This window comes from Macrotis lagotis, chromosome 7 (genome assembly GCF_037893015.1).
Source record: "Macrotis lagotis isolate mMagLag1 chromosome 7, bilby.v1.9.chrom.fasta, whole genome shotgun sequence".
Lineage (NCBI taxonomy): Eukaryota > Metazoa > Chordata > Mammalia > Peramelemorphia > Peramelidae > Macrotis > Macrotis lagotis.
Genome location: NC_133664.1, coordinates 75,352,643 through 75,374,876, shown reverse-complemented (window position 1 = coordinate 75,374,876; position 22,234 = coordinate 75,352,643).

Sequence of the window (22,234 nt, the reverse complement as noted above, 5' to 3'; positions counted from 1 at the left end):
AGTGGGATTCTATCTTAAGGTGTTGTCAAAATACTTTGAATGCATTCTTGCTGAAAATTATTGGTAAAGTAATATATAAGGGGGCAGATAGGTGGTTCAGTCAATAGAGTGCTAGACTCATCTTCCTAAGTTCAAATCTGACCTCAGTCTAGCTATATGATGAACTTATATCACTTTACCCTATTTGCTTCAGGTTCAGATGACAACTTGCTCCAGAATCTTTGTCAAGAAAGCCCCAAATGGGAGTCATGAAGAGTCATACATGATTGAAATGACAGAACAACAACAATAAAATTTTATAGGTCACTTACAACTCTGAGATTCTATTATTTTTTCCTATGAAACATTACAGTGGTTGGAGAAAATAACTTATGAAAAGGAGTTTCATGGATGAATAGAACAGAATTTGAAATATAGTCATTGTCTACTTAGTGAAATGGGCAAATGAAGTATCTTTTTTAAATGCAGAATTTTGAAAAATGGGGATTTTGAGAAACAGGAAACTTTAAGAATATGCTCTGTATGAAATGAAATAAGGAGATAAGAGTAAACTTAAAAGATCACAGGGAGGGAAAGGTTCCAATCACTGCTCAGAATTTCAACTTAGGACCAAATTAGTTCCCACACACATTTCAAATATTTATTATCTATTGTAGTTTTAGGAAGCTCTAATTAATATGATCATATGAGTTATGAAAATGCATAATAATGAATAGTAACCACATTTAAGAGAGAACTAGAGAGAATTTTTCACAAAGACTGATTGAGACTTGTTTTGGGCTCTCTAGCATTTAGTTCAGTGGGACCAGGTCACTCAAGCCTTCTCATAAAAAAAAGGTAAATAAATCACCAGTGTGATTTATTTGGAACTAAATGCCAGTCGCTATTCTCACATATTCACCCATGTAATTCTCAACACACTCAACATTGCTTATCTACCACTTCAAATGTCAAGATTACACACACACACACATTCTCTCTCTCTCTCTCTCTCTCTCTCTCTCTCTCTCTCTCTCTCTCTCTCTCTCTCTCTCTCTCTCTCTCTCTCCTTTAAAGGAAAGGATAATCTTTTCCTCCAATCTCTCCTCCTTGTGCCAAAGAGAATTCGACTGAATTTGTCCTATCAAATTCCCTTTGCCTCTAGGAATGAAATTGTAAAGTCACACTTGGAATAGAAATATTGAAAAGCATGTTTTTGTTGTATCTAAAGTGTATTTTATAAAACTCAAAATAAAATCTTTCTTTAAAAAAGTACATTTTAGCCTAAATAAAACTATAGCATCTTTTAAAGAATATCTTAGCCCACTTTTATTTGAGATGAACATTAACTTTTCTGTTAGATTAATCCTTAAACTCTACAGTGTGAATAATTATGTAATTACTTCATTATTTAGATAGCAAAAAATAGAATTCCTAAGGAGTCAATTGCCTCCACAATATATCACTATTCCCTAATCCATCCAAATGTAAAGATCTTTGGAGACAGTTGAGAACCAGTGTAAAATAGATAGCTAATCATTCCATCCTGGGAAAGAAATAGCCTCTAACCTCATATTTGGCCAGGAAAGAAGGAAATTATGAAGTGGGATAGAAAAAGAAAACAGGCAGAAATAGTCAAAAATATGCATACCATTTAAAGAGCAGAAAGCAATTTAGTATATGCCTCAAATTTTACCTAATCAGCCCTCTCAAATCTCTTCAAATTGTCTTTAATAATTTTTTTTCTCATTATTATTATGGTCATATTTCTTTTCTGATATCTCAATGAAATATGTACAAAATTTTAATTTGTATATATTAAATGTATAAATGTACAAATGCATCCTTTAACATTTTAATACCCATGAAAGATAATTTGAGGGTATAAAAATAAGCAGAAAATTGAGATTTGGATATTTAATATGCTAACCCTAGCTTGTATCCTGAATTAAAGCAGGACATTTAGCTTTTCATCTTCATGACCCTATCTCTTCTCTTTTAACCTCAAAGGACACATCAAAGAACCACATGGGGGACAAAAATTCCCCTGTACTTAGTCTTTAGAAGAGAAATAACTAAGTCTATAATCAATTGTTTTTCAAATTTGCAAGTAGAAAATTTTATATGTTCAAAATTAGTATATGTTCAAAAATTTATTAATTATTGATGAAATTAATGAAATAAATGGATGGGAATAAAATGAGATATTTCTAAAATACTTTTCAAGTTTTAAAGCACTATATGATAGCTATTATTGATATTGCTATCAATTAGGGTTTTGTTAAAATCTTTTAATTTTGATTACATGTTTCCTATAGTTAAAATTAAATTCAAAGGATCATAATGTTATCATTTAAATAAACACTCATAACAAAGGGAAAGCAGGAGATTATATATTTGTCAAGAAAAAAGAGCAACCATTAAGTACAACACTAATGAGGGCTTCTAATGACAAACAGGGGCAGTTGGCACAGTAGAAGGAGTGCTGGGCCTGGAGTCAAGAAGAATCATCTTTGTAAATTCAAATCTGATCAAAGACACATACTAACTTTGTAACTCAGGGAAAGACACAACCTATTTGTTTTACTTTCCTCATCTGTAAAATGAGGTGAAGAAGGAAACATTCCATTATATTTGCTAAGAAAATCCCAAATGAAGTCAGGAAGGGTCAGATACAGCTGAAACAGCTACTACTAACAAGAAAAATAGTTGTTACTATAAATTATAAAGATTTTGAACATTATAACCCTATGCTTAGAGAATATTCGCTTTATGGATCTAGATGGAATCTTAGACTTCATCTACTCCAAACTCCTCTAATTTCTGTAGAAGAAACTAAGATCAAGAGCAGTTAAGGTGATTTTGTTCATCAAATCAGAATAGAGAGATTAAATAAGTAATAATTTCCTTTTCAGAGGTAGGAAGGTAATTAAAGGTAAATGTCTAATAATCACTGACCTATGTTAAAGAAATTTCTTATCCAGCAGGTTGGATTCAATGTCCTCTAAGTTCTTTCCTGTCTCAGATGCTATCTTCCTGCCAAAAGGGAGACCTACTTGATCAATTAAGTAAAACAGAACAAGAAAGAGTCTCATTTGCTTGCATACAACATTATTATAAAGCTGGCTCACGGAGAAGAGGGGAATAAGGAAGTGTGAAGTCATATTAAACTTCTAAGGATATATTAATTTATATAAAGTATGAGAACAATATATGGGATTAGTAACAAATACAATATAGCTTAGTGAAGTCATTCTCATAAATTTTTGTCTATTTTCAATCTTTGTTTTGAGGAGAAAACAAAACAAAACAGATATATCTATAATCAAATAAAGATGTAGATACTTAAGATGATGGAAAAATGGCAATTGATAGATTTCTATGAGAATATCATAAACCAATATTCCATTAGCAATTAGAGAGTAAAGGCTGTAAAGGCTTACTTATTGAAGTGAGAAGGTTTATTGTTCATTTAAATATCTTACAGACTTTTACAAGGGGAATTCATCATTTCTAATTTTTCTTTGTTAATGTTCTCTTAAAAGTTAAAGTTAAAATTTTAAAAGTTAATGTTCTCCTCAAAGTTTTTAGTCAGAAAATAACAAACCCTAAGTATTAGTATATCAGACAAAAGACATTACATTTAGTTATTAGAAAGAATACTGGTTCAAAAGAGGAAGACCCATGACTAAGATTTGTCTCTCCTGTTTTACCTCTGTGACCTCAGAGAAGTCACTCTCTAAGAGCATCAGGGAAGTTCCAAATCCAATAACTGTACTTAAGTTTTTCACTTTCTGTCCAAGGGTTTGCTAACATTAGTAAAAAGCATTTATGAATTAGTTTTACTTTAAAATGTGAGATATGAACTTCAAAACTTAAATGGATTAAAATACAAGCACAGAAGATTTTTTTAATAGGCTATAATCAAAATTATTTTTTCTAAAGAAATGTTTTCTTCTGAAATTAGCAACAAATGTAAGTAGGTAGTGATTACTGCCATAATACAATGGAAGAGTTTGTACTTTAGCAATAACATCCAGATATACTAAAAGAGAGTTAATACATGCAGATAAACCTTTATTATTTGCATTATCAAAAAATTAAAGCATAAGAAAAAATAATCTGTTATTTCCTTAATCCATGGCTGTGTTGTTGCCAAATTGATAGCTTTCTCAATTTATTCTATTCAACCATATTTGCTACTGTAAGCCTCCTGAAAAATTATTTTCCAACTTATCTTTATACCAAGAAAATTAATATAAATTCACAAAACTAGAAATAATTCCATGTGGGTCTGAATGATCTCTGCCAAGGACTTCAACTAATCGATTCAGAGAATTTCATCATCAGAAATGTGTGAAACCATCTATCATTAAGGTGTTCAACCAGGGGAATTTTGTTTTAATTTTTAGTTTAAGATGAATATTATCAAATGTTCATTCATAGCAAGTTTTACTACTTTTAATCAAACTAAAATTTAAAAGTGAATTTAACTTTAAATTATATGGAAAATAACCAATTTTATAATGAAACACAAACTACTATTTTTTTTCAGATATTAGGGTTCTTTAAGATATAACTGGCCTGTTTTGTTTGCATGCTAAAGTTTATCGACAGTTGATAAACTAGCCAAAGCAACTCCTGAAGGCTTCAGGCATGGAGAGCTTGAGTTCAGGAATGAATGCAAAAGAAAAAAACTGCCCCCATACTAATGAAGTCACCTAATTTAAGAATATAGAGATAGAGATAGAGATAGATGATATAGAGATAGATATAGATGATAGAGATAGAGATAGAATAGAGACGGAGACAGAGATAGAGATTAGATGGAGATTGAGATAGAGATAGAAATTAGAGAGATAGAGAGAGAGATAGAAATAGATGATATAGAGATAGAGATTAGATAAATAAAGAGATTGAGATAGAGAGAGATAGACATAGAGACAGATACAGATATAGATACAGAGATAGATACAGATAAATATAGATACAGATATATACAGATATAGATATAGATATAGATACATATATAGATAGATCAAAAAAAGTTAGATAGTATGTATGTATTTGCTTATAAAAATAATTGAATTGAGTTCTAAATGGGTCATTATAATAAATTACTAGATTTACTTTTCTAAAAAAATCATTGAATTTTCTGTATCACAATGGACAGAGTCTTAGAGTCAGGAATATCTGGATTTTAATTCCTGTTCCTGAAGTATGTGATCTATATAAGATAAATAATTTTACTTCTTGAAATTCTATTAACTATGACCTATTTTTTTATTAACAGCCATGCATTGATGTTGCTTATCCAGAATCGCCAGTGCTAAGGACTGAGGATACTAAAAGAGGAAGATAAATTGCTGCTTTAAAGGAGCTAAAAATTTATTGGGGGGGGGAGATAACCAACAAAAAATATACAAAGCAAGTTAGATTGAGAGTAAATAAGAAATAATTAATAGAGGGAAGAAGAACAATTAATTAGGGTTGGGAAAAGCATCTTGTGAAAGATGGTACTTTCATTGGAATTTAAGGAGATCTGATAGGCCAGAGTCACTGAATAAGAGTATGTTGCAGGGAGAAAGGATTTTAAGACTGGAAATGTTGGAGGGGTCTTGATTCTAAAGGAATTTGAATGGAAAACTGAGGATTTTGTATTTGATTATGGAGGCAAAGGGGAACCACTGGAGTTTACTGATGGAGATAGGGAGGTGGATGGTGAGACTACAATATAGGAAAATCATTTTGGTGTTTTTAATTGATTAGAGAAGGCAGAGACTTGAGGCAGACAGACACACTAGGAAACTAATATAGCAACTATGACATGAGTTAATGAATGACTGCATGTGACAGTGACAGAGAAGAGAAAATCACTTTTTCAGGAGATGTTGAAAAGGTGAAATCAAAAGGTCTTGGCAACAGATTCAAAGGATAGACATAGTATGGAGTCCAAGTTGATTCCTAAGTTATAAACCTTTGGGATTGGGAAGATAGCCTCTACAAGTAATCAGAAGGTAGCCTAGGGGGCAGTTCTGTTTTGGATATATTTAATATGTTTACTGGACATTCAGTTTGAGATATCTTAAAATAATTGGGGATGTGAGATTTGAGGTCAGCAAAGTGAAAGCAGCAGGAAAGATAGATTTGAAAATCATTAACAGAGAGATGATAATTAAATCTATATAAACTGATGGGGTCACTGAGTGAAGTAGTATAGAGGGAAAAAGAGAATTGGATCCAGGATAGAATCATGAAGAACATCTACAATTAAGGGTAGCTATCTTATAAAAAAAAAAAGAAATTCTGAAGCTACAAAAAGATGAACAGTTTAGATTCTATCATTACAATCCATATAACAAGATTCTTAAATTCTGTCATTCAAAATTTTGTCTTGAAATTCAAATGTGCCCTTTTTGGTTGAAGCACTTTCACACTTTATCACGGACATAATGGAGAACTGGAGAAGAACAGGGGGAGGGATCATACCCAGCATGTGCTTTCATAGATGCAAAAGTGAATCCACGTCCCTGATGCTTCAGCTATATTCAGATTCATTTTCCCATCTTTTGACCAGCACAGCATGACATTCTTATGCTTTGGAAATACAATTTTTTTAGATTCATCTGCATTTATAAATGATGATATGCAGTGCATTTGTTTTCTGATGATCAGTATTTTTTTTTGTTCTCTTGTAGATTTACAAATGCTAATGTGCATAACATTTCTAATTTACTTCTAAAGCAATGGTGTGGCAAAATAAACATTAAGGAGAACTCTCAAAATAAAATGATTGAATTCATTTGTTGATTCAAAAATCAGATAACTTAGTGCTATGCTTGCATTGGTTCCTGACATTTAAACTTTCTAAATTATGGGATTTTCCTGAAGTCCTTTAACTGTCACTAGTACAGACATTAATACGTTATGGATATTTATGATGTTTAGAATAAAGTGGATTTTCAGGATTTTTCAAATGCATCTAAAAATTGCATTTTTACATTAACATGTGTGGTCTTGTGGATTGTCTCAAGATTCTTATGTTTGTACATTGATGTTCATATTTAGAATTGTTGAGAATGTTATATGTTAGAATAATTAAATGTTCAAGCTGGACAAAACCTGTGAAATGGCACAATGCAATTTACTCCCCCCCCTTTATTGTAGAGAAGACACTGGGGTCCCCAGAAATCAAGACACTAGGTCAAGGACACAGAGTTAGAAGAGAAGGGATGTGGCTCTTAAACAAGAGTTAGACTTCTTTCCATTACAGAATCACAGAACTGAATTTCTGAATTGAAAAATACCTCAATAACTATCCAGTCTAAAGTTAAACAAAATATTTCCCCATGGTGATATGTATTTTTTAAAACTCCATAACTCTCTGAAAAAGTCTTTTCTAATTTTGGATAGTTCTAATTTTCTGGAAGCATTTCCTTAAATCAACCATAAATTTAAATTCTTACAACTTCTACCCACTCATGTTAGATCTCTCCTAGGGGGTGAAACTGTTATTGTTGCTATTTAGTTGTTAACAGTCCTGTCTGATTCTTTCAGGTTTGAGTAAGGGTTTTCCTTATAAAGATACTATAGTAATCTGACATTTCCTTCTCCAGTTCATTTTACAGATGAGGAAACTGAGGCAAGTAGGGGTAAGTGAATAGCCCAGGATAACACAGCTATTAACTGAGGACAGTTGCGAACTAAGAACTTAGATGAGTCTTCCTGACTTCAGGCCAAGTTCTATCTACTGTGTCACAGGGATCTACCCTATGGCTAGAAATAGAATAAATCTAATCCACTTTCCCCCTTGAAACTCCTTTAAGTAATTAAATACAACTATTTGATATCTTGTAAAGCTTCTCATGTCCATTTTAAAGATATGCAATTCCTACAATCAATTCTGGCATAATGCAGACTTTCTTCCCCTTGGCATCAAGTTTGCCTTTCCTCGGATATTCTTCAACTCTTCTAATGCTACATTAGCTTTTCAGTTTTCCATATACTGGTGCATCTTTATCTACTCATATATAGCTTGAAATCAACTAAAAATCCACAAAATTATTCAGATGAAATGTTCTTTAACCATAAATATCTAGCCTACATTACTCCATCGTTCCTGAATGTGAGACATAATTGATCTTGTAAAATGATGCTAAATTTTAGGGAAACTAAATATATCACATCTCCGTGATGTATCAGTCAAATTATTAAGGTATGTTTTCAGAACTGGTTGACAAACTAGGCCCAATTAGAAGATGCTATTGACACTATCATCTTAGAGTGAGTCATCCAATGGCACACCTTAGTAAACTATAACAAATATTTATTTATTATTTTAGATTTAATGCTTTTTATGTTTTTCTACATCACTCCTGGTCTAGACAATCATAAAATAATAAATCATGCATTGATTTGTAGTACTTGTAGCATCTTTTGATTTATAAGGTGAAAAAGTCGACCCTGAAATTTTAACAAAAGGCTTAAGTAGATGTAAAGACACAATATTTGTTGGGAAGGGACAGACGATCCTGCCAATTACACCAATTATAAGAGTGAACGATTTGTTCCACCTTGATCATGCCAATTGTAGTTTGGCAACTCATCCATGAGAATACCGTGATGCCAGAGAAAGAAGGGCCATCCACAAAAGCTTGGAAGTAAATGTGTGAATATCTATTAGGATTTGTTAGTTTAAATAGATTGTTTTGAGGGGCTTACTCATGAGTCAATTGTCCTGGGGGGCAGAAGTAGTGGAAAAAAGTAATGAATCTTTGCACCAGGTCAGATATTATATAGAATCAGAACCAAGAAGGCATACTTTTCCCATGAGACGATCTTCTCTTGCTATTTACATTTTTGCAAGGTAGTTTGCATTCTCTGTGGAGTCACAGGTCATGTTCCCACCATCAGCTCCAACCATTGTCTCTGCCCCTCCCGACCTACTTATACAAACTTTCTGTTCATATCTTCCACAGAATTCCCTTAGTGCTACACAAATGATTTTGTTAACATGGAGGAAGCAGAGGAACCTACCAAGCAACTACACTGGAGACACAATCTACCATTGAAATACAGGCACAAGTATGGGAAATAACATAACTAACAAGAGAATTACCACAATTGTTACAGATTTTCTTTCACCCTACCTCAAGAGAGTTGAAGAAAGAATCAATAGCACTCTGAATTTAACAAAATAGACTAGCTGTATTTCTGAACTAAGTACAAAAATAAAAAAAATTGTGAGTTGGGTAATTTTACAACATATTGAGGATGATAGAGAAAAGATTCCATTACAAAATGTAATGTGAATAATTTGATTTGATCATTTTCTGCCTTTTCTCACTGGGAGACTTGTCATAATTTTCTCTGACTGGTTAAGAAATGAAAAATTTACCAATCACAATGAAGGCTACAGTGAAAATATTTAAAGTCATAAACTAATTGTAGAGGGGAAATTCACAGGATACCAACAGAACTCAGTGCAGATAGAGTAAAATGAAAAGAAAAGAAGTACAATAATAATCAGCAACATTAGCTAACAATGCATTTTAGTACCCTGTCCAAAAAAAATCCATCTTAGATTTCAGATGTAATCAACTGGTCTCTAGAAACAGCTTCTCCTTGGGCAGCTCTGAAGTAGACTCCTCTTTGGTGGATTTGCTTCTCTGGTTCCAAATTACTCTTTTACAAAATAGATCTTTTACAAAATAGATGCTTCTCTTGAGTCTTGTATTCAAATTCTGAATTCTCTGTTCAGTTGTTCAGTTTTGGTCTTTTTATCAGAAAATTTTGAAACTCCTCTATTTCACTGAACAATCATCTTCTCCCCTGAAGGAAAATGCTGAATTTTTCAGAGTAATAAATTATAGTTATAATCCAAGGTTCTTTGCCCAGGAAATTAGCATATTCCAAGCCCTCCAGTCCTTCAATATTGAAGCTAAGTAGTCCTTTGTAATTCTGATTGTGCTTCCTTTGTTATTAAATAGCTTCCTTTTGGCTGCTTGCAATATTTTCTTCTTTGAGAATTCTAGTATTTGACTTGGAATTTTTATCAGGGGTCTCTTTCTGGAGGTGTTCTGTGTATTCTTTCAGAGACTATTTCGTTTTCTTGATATAATACATTAAGACAGTTTTCCCCTGATAATTTTCTGAAAGATATTTTCCAGTTTTTTTATTAAGTTTTTCTAGCAGACCAATAATTCACAAAATATCTCTTCTGGATCTATTTTCCTAAAAGGTACTTTACATTGTTTTTCAATTTCTTTGGCCTTTTGACTTTGATGGAATCTTGGTGACTCATAGATACATTGGTTTCTTTTTGTCTAATTCTAAATTTTAGATTTGTGTTTTCTTCATTTACTTTTTGTGTTTCCATTCCAATTTAGTTTTCTACTGAGTTGCATTCCCTTTCCAGTTTGACAATTTTAGTTTTAGAGAAATAACATTTCTTTTCCAATGAATGAATTTTATTTTTTGGAGAGTTACATTCTTTTTCCAGTTGGTTATTTTTACTTTTAAAGGAGTTGATTTCTTTGGTCAATTCTTTGTAATTTTCCTGCCTGACTCTCATTTCATTTTTTCATTTTTCTTCTTCCTCTCTTCTTTGGTTTTTTAAAATTGTTTTAAGCTCTTCTGTGATTTAAGCTTTTCTATGGATTTGAGACCCATTCATTGACTTTGAAACTTCCTGTGTACATGATTTGTCACTGGTTTCCTCTGAAATATCATTTTTATCATCTCTATCTGCATAACAGCTTTCTATGGTTACCATTCTTTAAAATATTTTACTCATTTTAATTGTTTCAGCTCTGCTCTTGGGGAATAGGAACTATTGACCTAAGCTTTTTGTGCTGGGACTGGAATGTGATCCTTGGCTTATTGCTGGCCAAGATGTTGCCTTTGCAGCTCAGGCATTGCCCACGCAGAGTTTTTTTCCCTCCTTCATGTCCATTCTCTTCCAATATAATGGTTTTTTTCCCTAACCCAGTCCCGTTCTTTGCCCTAGAGTTCCTAGTGTTCAGACTTTGTTTGCAATTGGAACCTTTCCTGCTGGCTTACTATCTAGCTGCAGGGACCTGTGCTACTGTCTAACTGTTGGGACTTTGTCTGCACTGTCATTAAAAACCTACTAGCTTTGTGGCTCTCCCACCTAGCTTGGGTTTATTTTTCCCTTTTCTGTCAAGATACAGATCTCCACTGAAGATCCGCATGATGTCTATAGTAGAAAACTTGTTTCAATCTTTTTTTTTCATGGAATCTGTAGCTTTAATGTCTGTGTAGAGGCTTCATTTAGCATTCGAATTTATATTATTTAAAGAATCGACCAATAATTTGGATAAAGGTATGAAAAGAATGAGCATAAAACATTGAGATAATATAAAATTGCATAGGATAGCTCTCAGGTTTAATTAATATCAGACAAAGGATTCAAAAGATCTTAACAGGCTTGAACACTTGATTCAAGCTAATTAAACGAAATTTGACAAATACGAATAAGTTTCATATTTGGATCCGATATGTCATTTTTCTTTTCACATATGTAAGATTTGCAACTCTTTTCCAGGAGAAAAAAGAAACTCAAAAATATTTGTGTTTAAAGAATGGTAAATTCTATGTGAGTCAATAGTATAACATGGCAGCAAAGAAGATTAATATAAACTTAGACAGGCATAGTATCCAGGATTAATGAAGTGATAGTCCTACTATATACTATATATTCTTCAGAGCACATTTAACGTTTTATGTTTCGTTGCATTAGATTGTAAGCTTCTGAGTCTTCTAGAAGCAGAACTAAGATGGTGGCATGAAGCCAGGAAACTACCAGAACTATTCCTGAAAAAGCGTTTTTTTTAGGTTTTTGCAAGGCAAATGGGGTTAAGTGGCTTGCCCAAGGCTACACAGCTAGGTAATTATTAAGTGTTTGAGGCCAGATTTGAACTCAGGGAATCCTGTCTCTAGGCTGGTGCTCTATCCACTACACCACCTAGCCACTCCCTGTAATAACTTTTAATGAAGCCTCTATACAGACCCTAGAGTAACATTACCCACACACAAAAAAAGAGACAGAACAAGTTCTCAATTCAAGATAATGTGGAGAAATTTCAATAACAGACAGTTTCACATGGACAAAAGGGGAGTATGGTCCAGTTTATGTGGGAGAGTTGGAAAGATAGCAGGAGGTTCTTAGCCATAGGGCAACTCAGGATCTAACTCACCAAGATGGCATGGCAGCAGGTCAATAGGAAGAGTCCCAACCCCAGCTCAAAAGACAAAGTTCAGGCCCCAGAAACACTAATGCTAAAGGCAGAACTGGGTTGGGTTACACTAAAATAGGGAAGAAACCACTAGCAACTGAAACAGCACAGGCAATGAATGCCACAGGCAAGTGGAAAATCTTTCATTTTTCTTATTTCTCTTTCTTTCTCTTCTCTCTCTCTCTCTCTCTCTCTCTCTCTCTCTCTCTCTCTCTCTCTCTCTCTCTCTCTCTCTCTCTCCTGTTCTTTCTGTCTCGCATTTTGCTTTCATATCTTTCTCTCTTTCCCTCATAATTATTACTACTAGAAATTGATTCTATCCCACAGAGAATTAGGAAGACACAGGGTTAAGAATAATGTGAAGTAGGAAGAGTTCAGAGCAAAATTTTCATGAGGAGGGTTAATATGAAAGGAGAAAGAAAAGTATAAATAAAGGAAAGATAGACTGGAGGGAAAGAAAAAAAGTATTTTCACAAATAAAATCAATGCAACCAAGATTAGAAGGAATGCAGAAAGCTGGGAAGAGATTTTCACAGTTAGTGTTTCTTTCTTTTCTTTTTTTTTGCAAAGCAATGGGGTTAAGTGACTTGCCCAAGGTCACACAGCTAGACAATTATTAAGTGCTGAGTTCATTGAACTTAGGCACTCCTGACTCCAGGATTGGTGCTCTATCCACTGTGCCACCTAGCCACCCCAACAGCTAGTATTTCTTTAAGAAATAATGAGCAACTGGCACAGTGGGTAGAACACTGGCCCTGGAGTCAGGAGGACCTGAGTTCAAGTCTGGCCTCAGACACTTAATAATTACCTAGCTGTGTGGCCTTGGGCAAGCCACTTAACCCCATTTGCCTTGTAAAAAACTAAAAAAAAAAAAACTCTAAATGAAAAAAAGTAATAATAAGGAAAGGAACTTTGAAAAAGCCTGGAAATACTTGCATGAACTGATGCTAAGTGAAGTGAGTATTACCAGGAGAATATTTTATATGCTAAGAGCAACACTGTGAGATAATCAGCTATGATGAACACAGCTCCTCTTGGTAGTTCAATGATCAAAAACAATCCTGAGATTCCTGCTATGGAAAATTCCATCCACATCCATGGGGTTTGGGGGTTGGGGGGCCAATGGAGTCTGAATACAGTGCAAACCATACTATGTTTATTTCTTAAGCCTTCTTTATGTTGTATCTTTCTTTTTCATGATCCTCCTTGCCACTTAGTTCTAATTTTTCTTTTACAGCATGCCTAAAATGGAAGTATGTTAAACACTATTTCTTTTCTACCACCCTCTCTTCCTCTCCTTTCCCCATGGAACTCAAAAGTCTGCAAAAGAATGGATTTTAAAAATTGGCTATGTAAAGTTCTAAAAAGTTTACCATTACACAATTGTCCACCAAATTTTATTTTTAAGGTCACAACAATCCACAAAGACTATTTTTAAAGGTTTAGAAGTTACAATCTTCATTAATTAGAAAATACTGGCTTTGAATACCGATTGCTGGGTGTAAGATCTTGCGGAAATTAATTCCTCTCTGGGACTCTAATGTCCCCAACTATGGAATCAAAAAGTCTGAGTAAATGACCCAAGTCCTTTAAATATTCTCTTGAGCTATAGACTAATTACAAAAATAAATTAAAGCCTTACAGAAATGTATACCTAAATGACTGAACATTTTAGAGGTGAATACGAATTCAAGGAGGTCAGGCTTGTGTGAAAAGTATTTCTTGCTGAAATTTAATCTTAAATAGAGTTGTTAAAAAGAAATGAAGTTACACTTTTTGACAAAAAAAATAGTAGAGAGGAAATGAAATGGAGAGGAAAGGAGTTCATTTGTAAACAGTCAAAATTAACAATAATGTAAAATTCTTATTAAATATCTTCTTCCCCTATTTAGGAGTGAGTGTGGGAAAAAAAGTTCACTGAGAAAAACAATAACACTAGATTTGTCAGCAGAGCAATTCAATTGGCATCTTGGAATCTAAGCTTCAATTAATTAGACCTGGGTGGCTTGAGACAAATTTTGATGTCTTAATTTATAAAATGAGAGGGTTGCATTAGAAGCCCTCTGAGCTTGAAATCTATGTACCCTTTTATCTTTTGCTTGAGAAAAGTTGATGAGCATGTATTCCCTTATTTATATGGACCTCCAGTTGTATTTTTGAATTGGCATTCAGTAGCTTATTCCCACAAATATTAGTTTTATGAATCTTTTAAGATGGGAGAGTAACATTGGTTCATATTTGTCACTATTTATAGGAATGGTTCTCCTAAATACTATATTTCAATCAAGAGGTGAAAAGATAAAAGGTGACCACTGTAAAATCAGGTATTTATATAATTTAAATTGCTCTGAGCAACTCGATGCTCTTCAGAAACATTATCTTATTAGTCTACAGAGTACCCAAGTAGCTTAGGCTAAGTAATAGTATTCTCACTTTGCTTCATTCTTAAAGCAAAGAGTTTGGTAAAGGGGGTTTAAGAAAATATATCCATTTTCCCTATGGGGCTGAAAAATATAGAGAATTATGGAAGTGGAAGGACATAAAAATGATCTAGTACTAATAAAAACATTTTTTATATTCACGTAAAAACTGAGGCTCACTTAAGGGTTGTTATGTGAATTCCATTTATTCTACTTATATCCCAGATAATAGTAAAAGGAACAATGGGTGAAAAATACAAAAAATAGAGGTGAAAGTAAGTAGGATATAAGAAAAATATTAATTTTTACTATTTAAATATAGAATACACTGTCTTGAGGATTCATAAGTCACTTCTTACCAGGGAGTCTTCAAGAAAAAGAAAGATTGCTATTTTTTTTTCTTGCACTTATTCAAGTATGAGCTGAATTAGAAGATCTTGGCGTGCTTTCCAGTTCTGGAATTTCATGGAAATTTGCCTAGACTCAGAGTGTGGTCATTTATGTCTTATACGAGATACTCTCAGGCCTTAAGGAAGATGGAGAAGAATTTTATAAGTTGTAATCAAATGTTCATTTGGTTCTTGAATCTGAAGGACCAGATTAAAAGTCATTCCTATAGGATGGTGGTGTATCAACTTGAGAACAATGGGTTTAGTACACAAGTCAATCCAAGGGAATAAAACACATAATTCTCCCACCTCAAGCCTACCTTTTGAGAGATCAGTTCACCAAGGGAGTAAACTGAGAACAAATTGAGATACAAAATAATAAAATAATAATTATTATTATTGTTAAGATCTAGTGTTTGCATGGAGGGTTTTAGAGAAGAAGAAGGAAAAAAAGGTGGAAATGGAAGAGGAGAAAGAGGTAAATAAAAAATGAGAAAGACAAAGAAAATGCAGAGGAATCAGAAAAAGAAGAGGAGGAGGAAGAGGAAGAGAAGGAAGAAGGACTAACCTTTCTATAACATCTTAAGGTTTGCGAATTGCTATACTAGACATATTATTTCTTGATTCTCACAAGAAACCTGAGAGGTAGATACTAGTATTTTTTCCATTTAATAGATAAGGAAGCTAAGATTTGGAGAGGTTAAGTGACACTTCCAGGGTTACAAAATTAGTAAGTGTCTGGCAGGGTTTGAAATTGGATCTTACTTACTCTATCCTTTGCATGATCTAGCAAATATTGAGGTCATGAAAATAATTACAGCTATGGTTCTTCACTAATTCAGGATATTAACCGGTCTATTCTCCCTCACTTATATCCTACAAATATTCAAGGAAAAGGCTGTGTAGCAAGTCTCAATACACCAGGAAAATCAATTAAACAAAGAATAAAAATTTCCCAGTTGAATACAGTTGCCATGAATATGAAATGCTGGCAGCTGGAACCTTCACCTATGAAACAACCCCAGCTGTTCACTCCCACTCTGCAACTCAGCTGGATTACTCAAGTTACCATGTTAACACGTAACAGTCATGGGACTAGAAATCAAGTCTATTGACTCACAGTCCAATGTTTATTTGTTTTCTGTTTTCCCCCATTATCAAACAAATCAGATGTAAATAGGAAAAATAAAAATTGAACTCTAAAGGTATCATTTCAACTCCTTTTTTTTCTCAATCCACAATGAATTGCCTTATTCCACAAAGCAGAAGTTAAAATCAATGATGAATAAAGTATTCAATGTGAAGAAATTGTCTAATCTTATGTGTTTGTGTATGTTTTTAAATTTGAAATGTTTGAATTCAGATTGAAAAGCATTAAACAGAAGTATACAGCTGTTTAAAATTATTTGTTAATTGGAACTAGGAATGTGTTCTCACTTGTCCTAGAATTTGATATAAAAGATCACTTAATTAAAAAAAAGGTTTAACATAGATTCTTATATTAAAAGGGGGATTATGATTAACATTCTTAAAATTAAAGTCTACTACTATTCCAAATAATTGTGCTGCCTAGGAATTGAGGAAATTTTTTGAATCAACTTTATTTCCTTCACATAATGCAGGCTTATTTTTTTCCCCTAATTAGAAATAGCTTGGAACAAGTGGGGCAAAATTCTAAACAAATGAAGAGCCTCATTAGCAACAGTGATACAACCTTTCATCACAAATGCCACAAATAGACTTCAGGCTTCCTGACTACAATAGTGAGCTACACTAAAATAATTATTTAGGGGAGAATGATGAATTTTGACTCTCTGTGGTGGTGGGGAGGAGCAAAATGGCATGTACTTAGAAGACAAAAGGGACATTAAAGTCATCATATTTAAGCATAATTTGGAATTTTGATTAGTATCATTGGTTTAATGTGGCTGTTGCTGTATTCACTTAAAACTGGCTATTTCAGACTTTTTTTCAACTCTTTAAATTTGGTTGGTATAAGAGAAAACCTGAATTGTTTTTAAGTTTCACTTTTGTTAAGAACAGTGTTAGGGAGCAAAGATTTGGGTGTTTGTTAATTAAATGATAGTAGCATAAATAACTTTTAATTCATTAACTTTGAATACTTTCCTAGTAGAAACAAAATAGCAAAACATTCCGGCATCTTTGCCAAGAAAATCCCAAATAGAGTCAAATGACTGAAAGTCAAAGGAAAACAATAACAACTTTAATGATGACTGTTTTATATAATTCTGTTAATTCTCTCTCTTAGATATTAATACTTTATCACAAATATTTGCTATATTTTCTCCCAATATATAATTACCTTGCTTATCTACTTGGCTTTTATGAGAAATATTTTCAATTGATATATAACCAAAATCATCCATTTTTCCCTTTTGTGATCTTTCATGCTTTGCTGAAGAATTCTCTCTTCTCTACTACTTAACGTTCATTTTCCTCCATTTTTAGTGATTTGCCAATAACCACTTTGTACTCACTATCAAATGTCCTAAACCTATTTTTTTCCAAACTCCACCCCCCCATTTCCCAAGAGTTATTATTGAATATGCTGTCATCCTACCAAGTATTTTATGTCTCTGAATTTATTATGGAAACTTTTTTCATTCTTCCTTATCTATGTTCTTTTAATGATGTATTTTCCTTATTTTCTGTTTTATTATGAAAACAAAACAGTTTGATGGTATAAGGCTGGTAGTTCTAATCCCCATTCATCTTGAATTTATACTAGTTCTATTCTTTTCTATTGCTATAGCATTAAATAGAAATATTAATTTAGTAAAATTATCCTATTGGCTCAACTATGAACACTCTCCATGATTCCAAGTATTTGACTTCCTTTATTTCTTTGAAGATAATTTTGTAATCATATTTACATGACTTGAATGATTTTTAAATATTTTTGTCAGTTTTTGCAAGGCAATGGGACTAAGTGACTTGCCAAAGGTCACAAGCTAGGTAACTATTAAGTGTCTGAGGCTGGGTTTGAACTAAGGTCCTCCTGACTCCAGGGCCAGTGCTCTATCCACTGCACCAACTAGTTGCCCCATTGAATGATTTTTTAAAGACTGATCACAGATGTTTTATATATTTCTTCACTATTTTAAATAAGATTTTATAGAAGTTATAATAATAAAACTATCATCAACTGTCATCCAGTCAAAATTCTTTATTTTTATGGAGTGTCAGAAATGATTATTGCTCTTTTAAATTAAAAACTAATTATTGAAATGGAACCAAAGTTTTTTTTTTCGTTTTTCTACTTCGTCTTCCAGAAATCAACTAATGTGGGGAAATCTTTCTAAATAGCTTACCTAATTAGCTTGACTGAGATCTAATCAAAGACAGTAAAAGAAACCATAGAAGAGTCAACAGTACATGATACACTGTGTATAATACTCAGCCAGAAAACTGAAAACCTAAGAGAAATGGGGAACAAAACTAATGCATGTGTGGTGTTCCATTTAGTCTTAGGGAAAGGGATCTGAAAGACAATGTTCCCAGCAGTCACATGTCAGATACCAAGGCCAGTGAAATATGAATTCTTCAGTGTGGGAAGGAATTGAAATAGATTTAATATAAAAATCTAAGGAAGAAGTCAGAAAGTAAATAATAGGGGAAATTAGAATGATATTATCAAAGCTCTCAAAAAGAATAAATAAAACTCAATTAAAGACTTTGAATATAATCAGATTAAAACAATAAGGAATGTATTAATAAAAAAGGTGATATGTCCACTAGACTTTTGAGGATGAGATTTAACTCTGGTCTTCATCACTCCAGGCCCAACATTCATCAGCTATATTATCAGCTGGTTCTGTAAACAAACAGTACTAGAAACCAATCCCTCAGAGTTATGTCTAGATCTTTAATAGCTTTAAAGTAAACTTAAAACTGTACCAAGATTTTTGAGACAACCTGTATGTTTGTTCTGAGTTTGCATGTATATGTTAAAAGGGCTAAGAAAGTTATAACAAAGATGATATTGTCCTTCACAAATGAAGGTGAACTTAATAACATACCATGAGTGAAGTAGAGGCTTTGAGGCATTTTTCAGGGACCATCAATGCTGTAAAGACAACAAATAACATTCTTTAATCTAATATGACATGGGGGAAAGTTAATTGAAACTGAGACCAGGATTACAAAAGACCTGAATTTAAATACTATTGCAAATGTTTACTAGCTCTTTAAGGCTCAGTTTCCACATCTATAAAATGAGGATTTTAGTATTTACTACAAACAGTAATTGATATGGAAAGTATCCCATTCTTGTATTCTTAGCCTTCATTTATCTAAAAACCTTAAGAATAATAGAACAAAAACCCCCACAAAAATAAATAAAAGAAAAAAAAAAGAAAAATAGAACATATTTCTTTTTCAAATAACTTTCTCATTCATATTCTCTTTTTTATCCTCTTTTTTTTTTTTTTTTTAGTTTTTGCACGGCAATGAGGTTAAGTGGCTTGCCAAGGCCACACAGCTAGGTAATTATTAAGTGTCTGAGGCTGGATTTGAACTCAGGTACTCCTGACTCCAAGGCCAGTGCTCTCTATCCACAGCACCACCTAGCCGCCGCTTTTATCCTCTTTCCAAAAGTTACGAGACATAAGTGGAAAAGTCATCATTGCGATGATGTGGAAATTGAGGATCTAATACAAAATATGGGAGTTTCAAATTGAACTCAATCATGAAATTATAAACTGAGATGAAATTCTTTTGAGTCACTTAAAAGTGACTCTATAATTGTTAATCTTGGTGAAAATTTAACTGAAAAACTGTAGAAAGGCAGATGGTCTTACTATAGCTTTACCAGACAAATAAATGGAACAGGACTATTTATCATTGTTGGAGCAAATAGTTCACCACAAAATGATAACCAAGGTATGGATCTTTATCCTGCAATTGGCAACCTGTTAGAATCCTCATTTCAAATTAAATGAAAATTTTGATTAATTTTTGCTTTTAAATTTTAAGAATTATGCCAAGGACTGAAAGACAAAGCATATATTTTGTATGCATCCTTCTATTTAGGAGATGAATGTCACAGTGGCATGGAGGCATCCCTAGGAGCTGGATCTATATTGGGTAAATGATATTACTTTTGATCCAATTAAAAATGAATATCTATCCTTTCTCCCATCAAGGTCTCTATTTCTTTTTATCCTTTCCTGACACCATCAACCCTCTATATACACCCTGAGGTGGTGTTCAAAGAATGCTTAATAACATATTGTTAGCATGGCTATTTCCCTGCATTGGAAATGTATTATTAGTTTTACTTGTATCTGGGCCATCACCAGAGAGAGAAAGGAGTGACTGAATAGATAGGATCTCAGCTCTAGCTCTGGCTTATGCGACAAATAATATAGCTAGTAGAAGGAAGAAAAAGAAATATAGACAAAAGGAGAGAGGAAAGGAAGGAGAGGTGTAAAAAGATGAAAAAGGCAGTTTAAAGCAATAACAATAGCATAAATGAAAGAAAAAGTATTAATTAAACAATTACTATAACCATATACTGTGATGCGTTAATCAATCAAAATAATTATCAAGACAATTTCTGCTCTCAAGACCCTTCTGTTCTAATAGGAAGGCACAACACCAGGGGAACAGGAAAGTAGGACAGGGTATAGTTTGGAAAGGACAAAAAATAAAATGGAAATCTGGTTATGGGAAAGATCATTAAAAAAAATCACCTATTAGAATCTGAGGGGGGTCCCTTGCCTCAATGGAAGGAGAAGAATGAGAATGATTCAACTTTGGTGCTCATGGTGTAGAAATACAAGGGAATTAAAAAAAAAACACTCCCTCAGTGTGACCACAGAAGTCAACTTACCTTTCTTGGACAGTGAGCAGAATTATACTAAAATTACATTTTTGTATGCTTTTGGTTTTGTTTTTAATTGAGACTTTTTATTCTTCTGTATTCTAACATTAAGGGTAATTTGGTGATGCAGTAGATCTGGAGTGGATCTCGAGTGAGAAAGACTCTTTTTCCTAAGTTCAAATCCAGCCCCAAACACTCAGTAGCTGTATGACCTTGGTAAATCACTTCAACCTGTTTGCCTCAGTTTCCTCATTAGTAAAATGAGCTGCAGAAGGAAATGACAAACCACTTCAGTGTCTTGGTCAAGAAAATTCCAAATTGGTTCATGAAGAGTCAGAAAAGACTGAAGTAGAGTAACTTAATATTTGTCTTTTTTAAACGCTTCTCTAAACTACCACTACACTGGAGAAAGCATTCATCCACTCTGACCTAAATTATTTCAAACCCCATTGTCTTTCCACTTAAATCATCCCCACCAAGAAACTATCAAGGTGATCTTCCTCAAGTTGAGGTCTGATTATTCCACTCCTCACTTAAAAAAAAAAACAAAACACTTAAAACTTTAATGGTCGCCCATTACCAGCAGGATGAAATATATAAAGAAATTCTCTGATTTTTAATCTATCATAACATAATTCCTTTTTACCATCTCAATGTTCTTAAACCTTCTACCTTCTTTGATCCAATGGCACTCATCTCCTTGCTATGATTTCATATACCTTCATTCAATTCTATGAATTCTCACTTGCTCTATGAAATGCTTCTACTCCTCATCTTCATCTCTTGGTGTCCTTTAAGTCTTAGCTACAATCTTACCTTCAAATGTCTTTTTCATTTCCTCCCTTGCTGTTAATGCCTATCTCTGGAAATTATTTCTGAATTATTCTGTATAAATCTTGTCCGTATGTTTGTATGAAGTCTCCTCCTCCATTCAAAAGCGAGTGTCATTGCATTTCTTTGTATCCTTAGCACTTTGTAGGTGCTTCAGTACTTAATGATTTGTTAATTTAAAGAATCATTGGAACTGAGAGTTAGAAGGGAATTTATGGTCAAAATCTTTAATTTTAAAGAAAGGAAAAGTGGGTTCAATAAGAAATAAAATGTCTTACCTAGACTTACATAGTTAGCAAATGGAAGAACTCAAATTCAGTCTCTTGTGTTATGTCTTCAAATTCAGTATCCCCTTATTCTTCACACAAAGTTTTAATGAAAAACTCAATTCCAACTTTTGAAAAATGTATTTTACATTCATTTCAGATCAATTCCATACAGACTACAACAAAAAGATTAAAAAAAACCTATACAATTCAACAGCACACATAGGTGTTGTATGATGAAACAGTT